The following is a 7,517-nucleotide window of genomic DNA, read 5'->3' on the forward strand; positions in this document are numbered from 1 at the left end:
TTTTTATTTTAAAAAGAAATTAATATGAAAAAATGTGAATTTACCATATTATCCTCATTAATAATTTTAATTCTTAATCTTTGCATTAACGAAGGCATTTTATGGTATGAATATGTGAAAATTAGATTGTTTGGATCATTGAAAAAAATAATTTGTAGGGGATCCTAAAAGGTGTCCCTCAAATTTATTTGAGGAAATCCTTAATAGAAGGGGACTATATATAGTGTCCTTTTTCATTACGGAGTCCACTATGAGGATTCATTTCTTCTTTCTTTCACCAAGTTCAATATTCTCTCTCTCTCTCTCTCTCTCTCTCTCTCTCTCTCTCTCCCCCCTCTTTCTTTTTAATTCTTTCCTCAGTTTTCTTTCCTTTCTTTCCCTCTTCTCTCTTTGTTTCCTACATTTATCCCTTTATCTCTCTCTCCTGTCTTTTTTTTCCTTCTTCTTTCTCTTCACCAATTTTCTTCTTCCTCTTTATTCCTTGTCTCTTATCTACTTTTCTCTTCTTCTTTTTTTATCTTCTCTCTCTCTCTCTCTCTCTCTCTCTCTCTCTCTCTCTCAGAATGATTTGAAGAAAAAATCATTTGGGGGAAAAATTATCGTGGCGTCAGCTATAATTACTAGAAACAATTGACTGCTCCGTGTATTGCTCTCATGGATTGTTTAAACCTCTAAAATAATTTTTCCCCAAAATCATTTTCAGAGAATGAAGAAGAAAGAAAGAGGAGAGTGAAAAGTAACAAAATGTCTAAGAAGCATAATCAACCAGTCATGGAAGAACAACATACTCAAACATAGTCTCAAATTCAAATAAGAATCTTATGTTAGATATATGCCCTAGAGGCCAATATATAATAGAATATTCTAAGGATATAATATAATCAATATAATCAAAGAGGCATGAATGTTACTCTAAGATACTGTTCACTCATTTTTTATTTAATCCTGTGATGGTAGGGTAAAGTTCCCAATTGGCTTGAAAACCATTGGTGGTCAACAAGTCAACTTTCTTTTGTGTATGAGCGTGCCACTGCTAGCAATAAAAACCCTAGCAGACTTCTTAAAAATAGATAACTTGCGCCCCAAGTTATTGATTTCTAAACAAGCGATTGTGAATTTGGGTAAGGAAAATCTCCCAAGTAAGTTCTTTTCCTGCATCAGGTTGGTGAGGACTTTCACAATTTTTTACAGTACAAAACTGGTAATTCTAGCCAAAATAAATGAAAAAAAAAGCAAATTGTTTAAGCAGAATTGCCTTTTACAGGACTCAAAAGAGAAATGTCAGCTCCTAAAAAAGACAACAGAACGTTGGACTTCGATTTCTGCCTGGATAGTTGACTCTGAATCGGGCTGGACTAGATGCGTTTGTGCTGGATTGGATCATCAACACCTTCAATTGGTAAGTTTCAGCTAAAAATCGATACCAATGTTTGAGTTTGGCAGAGCTTCAATATATTTCGAGTCATGGAAGGCTTGTTTGAATGGGCAGAATTGAGGACTCTTTGGTCTGAAAAGGGCAGAAGTGGCTGGATTGATGATCACTAGGCTGGAGCTGTACTGTAATACCTGTTCTGCTTGATCAAGGCTCTCTGTAAATTTTTTGAGGTTTTCATATTTGTAAAAACCCAGACTCTACTTGACTTGGCTTTGTGCTGAACCAAATTTGTGACGTGAGAAATCTCGCTTTGTAAAACTGTTTCTCTGAGCTGAGCTGAAATCAGAGACTTGAATTCCAGCTGATTTGTTTCTTGTGGATCAAAGAGCTTTGGTTGCTTCAGTGTCTGAAGGCTTTTGAGATCAGTTGATCTTTTTGGGTTTGTCAGTTGTGACTTTGAGAGTTTTAGTCTTGATTATTTTTTGGTTGTCCTTTGATCTGTTCACCTCCTATCATATTTATAGGAAATGCTGGAGTGGGGTTTTTAATCTTTAATAATGGGCGGCAGATCTTTGAAAATATCTTCTTTTCTCAATGCCATAAAAGAGGGAAGTTTATTCATTTTGGCAGAGAAGAACTATCAACAATCAGCTTTCATGTAGGTCTTTTCCTTGCTTTTCTGAAAGAAAAACCAACTCTCTTTTGTTCCATGTTCGTTCTTTGTAAAAAGAACATAGTCTATGATGATAGTCAATTTGCTTTTTCTAGTGAGCAACCTCCTTGCTCCCTCCTTATCTCTTGAAAAACATAGTCTGCTTATCTCTTGGAGATGCCACATACTTTGGTGCAGAGCTTCTCTGCATATTAAAAGGGGATTTGATATTCTCTCCTTGGTTGCAGAAAATGGAGAGTCCTCCTGTAAGACCTGCCTTCATTAACTCCCTATCACCTCCTCTGTGATAGTTGAAAATTTTGACTTTTTCCAAGGTCAGAAAGTCACATGGGATTTCTTGAGAAAAACCTACTTATAGAAAGATCTGCTGACTTGCCTTTTCCTTGGGTAGAGTGAGATTTTTCTTAAAATGGCCAATAATAGTTCTTTTATATATATATATATATATTTAGACTAGGGTTATATTCACAATCTGCTAAAAAGGCCTGAGCTTAATTTAGCTTCTTGGTTTGATTTCTACTTCCCATAGATAAAAAGCCCAAAACGTTTTGTTCATGGGCCTTTTGACAAAAAATGGGCTGGCATGCAATATTTTGGCCCAAACAGATACATAATCTACATAAAGTAACAAGTCCATGGATAAAGATATGAATGGAAAACAGTCTAAAGAAGTTAAATTCATGAGACCTCTCCATCATATAAGTATCGTATCCTAAAAGGTTCCCAGTCATAGGATCACCAATTGGACAATGGTGAGCTGTGAAGACTGGTACATGTTATGTCTGCTCAGTCATATGGATGACTAGTTTTAAGTCATTCGTGTAGCGACACTGAGACAAATGTGTAAGTGCTCTATGGAGATGAAGTTCACTAAATGTGATCAACTCAAGAATTCTTGTATGGAGGTCTTACTCACAACAAGGAATCTCTACTCTAATTAAGAAGAGAGAATACTCTAAAGATATGATTCATTGAATCTTTGGCTTGCAATTACATCCAAGTGAATCATATAACCTAAAGATGTCATGTTAGGGAATTGACAAAAGTTAACAATATCCCAAGATACACAACATAGAGTATTGTAATAGAGAATGATCAAATTACATTGTAATCACAAACTAACTAGGATCTCAAAATGAATTCTATTTAGCTTGGGTGACCACGACATACTGCTAAGTGTCACTCATGGTTTATGGAAGTCTTGTGAGGACTAATAACAATTAGCCTTTGCCAATAGGGAGAATTGTACAAAAATATACAATTCATATTCACTTTAGAAGTAACTATTCTTACGAACAACCTCGGTAATTAAAACCTACAAGATCGCACTCGGAAAAGGTATGGATCGAGAATTGAAAAGAGAATAAATGATTTTGCCGCTGGATCAAAGTCAAAGGTCAAACAATTGACCCAAGACTTGACACGGTCAACATAAGGTTGACTAAGACCAACACTTGTTAGACAAGATAGTGATTTATTTATTAGGTCATTAAATCAATTAAACTAATTAGCTAAGTTTAATTGATTAATTAAAGTTATAGAACTTTAATTTTGGTCATATATGACTTAAATATTTATAGAAATGGACCTCATGGACTTGCATCATATTAAAAGATTAACGTGTTAGACCAATGTAGCCCAAAAAGACGAAGGATAGGGAGGGTGCGGCACAAAGGGGGCTTTTGGGAACACATGTGTGACAAAATGTCTCTATATATTCATAGCCATATCACCATACTTCTTTAGGGTTTCAAGTTGGATATTTTGGAAGAAAGGAAAAACCAAAACCTCTCTTTCCCAAACCCTCTTGGTCAGCCACCATGGAGAAGAAAGGCTATCACCTCTTCTTATTCTCTAGGTTCCTTATTCTCTCATTCTCATTCTACCTTGATGAAAATTGTAGTAATTACGGTTGTTGTCATTAACTTTGGCCACAATAAAGAGTGTTCGTGACCTATAAATGGTGAATTCCACCATGCATTCTCACCTTTGCAAAAGTCTGCATCCATTAATTAAAATATTAATATTGTTTGAGAGCCACTATTTTAAAACATTGGCCAACTAATACCTTTAAAAAAAATGAAAATATAATGTATAATTCGATGCATAAAATAAAATTCACATTTGAATTTCCACTACAGTACAATTCGCATTATTATTCTCATTTAATATCTATATAATTACATTAAGAATAAATAATGAGATTACAAGCCACTGATGCGTAGTAACCGCAGCCATTTGCTATGGCCTTAAGTACCTTTTTCTAGTAGTGGTTTGCCATGTTTTTTATTCACACTCTTAACCGCCTCTCATAACTATGTTTTCAACCTTTGTTTTTAGAGCATCTCCAACCGATGTGTCAAAAGTGCCAAATAAACATTTAACAGCTAGAAATAACATCTCACAACTGATGTGTCAAAGCTGATGTGGAATGAAGGCTGGGGATTGAGATGTTATTTTTGACATCCCAAAAGCAAGATGTCAAATAAATATTTTATTATTTTTTAAAGACGGATGGCTGTTATTTTCATTTATTTTTTTTTATTTTTTTCTTCTTTATCTTAAATGATTTGACTATTACAATAATTATTTATTTTACATATCGAGTGGAGTGTAAAACTGTGTAAATGTGAAATTGCCACATCATCCATCAATTTTAAATTTGATGTTTGATATTTGACATCTCCCTTGGAGATGCTCTTATAAGCTTAATTTATTCCCGACCAAGTTCTCCAGAAAATAAAAATATACACAAGTTTTTTTCCACGACATCATGATGTCGCCGCCGCCATTGTCTCCTCTCAGCTCAAATGGCTCCGAATGGGCTTTCAAACCCGACCTCATCCTTAAAATTAAATTTCCTTCAATTTATTTATATTTAGATATTTACTTAACATATCATTTTTCTTGCCAAATTATAAAGAAATTGTTAGTAGTTTATATTTGTGTATGTTCGTGTAGGTGCATATAGATCCCAAGCCTCCACATTTACACACAATTCATTTACTGATATTTCACAACATCTAGGCTATTCTTATAATCTAACAACTTAAGATCTGACACATCATTTTTAAACTTTTGATACCTATCCATTTAATTAACTCTATTAAGTTTTAATAAAAATATAAAAATATAAACCTAGTAGCCATCCAAAAAATTTACAAAATACATAAAAAAATTCACATATTATACACGTATTTTTCATATATTATTGAATAAAAATAATATATATTATAAATTTTAAATAAATTAAATTAATTATATAGTGGTCGAACTTTTCATTTGTATTTTTCAAATAATATACGTACATTTTTTTTTTGTACTTTTTCTGTTCCGTATTTTACTAATTATGAGTTGCAGTTTTGTGAGATTAATTGCTCAAATATGAGCCATGATGCCTGGTCTCATGAGACCGAGGAGAAACTTGGGATGATCGATAAGAATCTCTCGAACAAGAGAAGAGAAGATTTTTTTTATTTGTCATTCAGATATAGCACGTTGCAACTAAAATAGTCTAGAAAAAAATAAGCACGTACTTTTTTTTCTTTTTTCTAACTAAAACCCAAAATTTGAGTTGAACACCAAATTGTCCATAAATATTGAATTACTTATTTCAATATGATGTTAAGGTAAATACAACCGTACATGACAATATTTTTAAATTTAGGTTTTTCTTGGAAGTTGAAATCCTCAATCTTCTTTAACCCTAACCTTCTTAACTCTCCTTCTGTCTCTGCAAACCATGAGTTCCAGAACCACTTATGCACATTGGATTGAAAGCTATGAGAGTTCTAATGAGGTTAGTAAGGGTAGTTCAAGACTGGTCTTGAGATTTTGAAGGCTCTGTGTGAAATTTAAATTGGAGCCTTCACACAATCTAATATGAAAATACTTATATATAAAAAATTTGCCATGATTTAATGTCATAATTTTTTTTTATAACTAAAATTCATCATCAATTAGCATGTAATAACAATCACAAATCAAATTCACACAATTTTTAATGTTTTCATTTGATAAAGTTAAATATTAGTATGTTCGGTTAAAAAAAAATAAGAGTTCAAGAGAAAGAAGGATTTGACCAAAAAGACAAGAGAAAGAAGAAAGCATGAAATCTTTCTCCTTTTCATGTGCTTTTGTTTTTTTTTTTTTTTTAAAAACTATTTAAAATTTTGTTGTTAGAATGACATTGAGATTTGAACTTGGGTATTGTACCAAGGGCTGCGTTAGAAACAAGCTCCATCAAATACATTTTTATGTCAATGTGCTGTACCTTGGAATATATATACAGTTTTTATAATATTAATATATATATATATATATATAATATAAAGGAAAAAAAAAATTTCGAAGGCCCTCAAAAATCGGAGGCTCTGTGTAGCGGCGCCACTTGCATCATGCCAGGGTCACCCCTAGGTTTATGTTTAGAATGGAGAAGAATGAGACTCGAATTACTACTTCTGCTCTCTATAGACAATAGAAATTTAAGATACATTTTCAAAACAGTTCACATGTGCTCGGGGAAAAATATGTAGACATTGAGAATTTTATGATTTTTTTTTTTTAAAATTTTAAAATTAGCGATAGATACATTGCATTGAGAAGGAGGGCACTTATCCTAGGATTCGAACAGGTAACCAAGGGGGGAGGGACCTCACCACTGGGATTAGCGGTAGAATTTTATGATATTTGAATGCTTGTTTTAGCCAAATCATATTGTGTCTCATTTGTCACAATCATTTCTCTAACAAACCCAAAATACCAATTACAAAAAGATTAATTCAAGCTTCAACCTTTTAGCTCATTATTTTTAAGCACTCACACACATGGAAACCAACAATCAAAACATCACCTCATATATATATATATATATATATATATATAACCTGAAAAGAAGAAAAAATAATTTAATGTCATTGAAGTTTTTATTTTTTATTTTATAACATTAGTTATTCACGTGTTTTTTTTTTTTTATAACAATAGTTATTCATGTGTTTTTTTATTTATAACATGCTTCGACACGAAACTCCATGCATGTCACAAAATCTTCGTCTGATTCATAATGTAGACAATTTTTAATAACCTCAGGGATACATTTGATATATGCAAGGCACTTTTTATAGAAATAACGATATATGAAGTTATAACGTGTATCCATCGACGAGAGTGACAATAAAAATATTCTGAAAAAATTGTCGTCTACTAATCTTTCACTCCCCAAACTTCAAAAAATGATTTAGCCTTTCATGAATTAGAGAGCAATTAGTTAATTAAAATATTAAACCTCAATCTTTGGTCACTAATGGATAGGCACCGCAGACTTGATATTCTAAGAATTAGCCAACATTTATAATTAAGTAAACGTAAAACTAGTTCGAAACGAAACTAGAAATGTAATTCTTCAATTATGCCAAAGATCCAGATCTATTGAGAAGTGAATTTTTGTTGTAAATTTATTTACAAACGATG

The sequence above is a fragment of the Prunus persica genome, chromosome G7 (assembly GCF_000346465.2).
Source record: "Prunus persica cultivar Lovell chromosome G7, Prunus_persica_NCBIv2, whole genome shotgun sequence".
NCBI lineage: Eukaryota > Viridiplantae > Streptophyta > Magnoliopsida > Rosales > Rosaceae > Prunus > Prunus persica.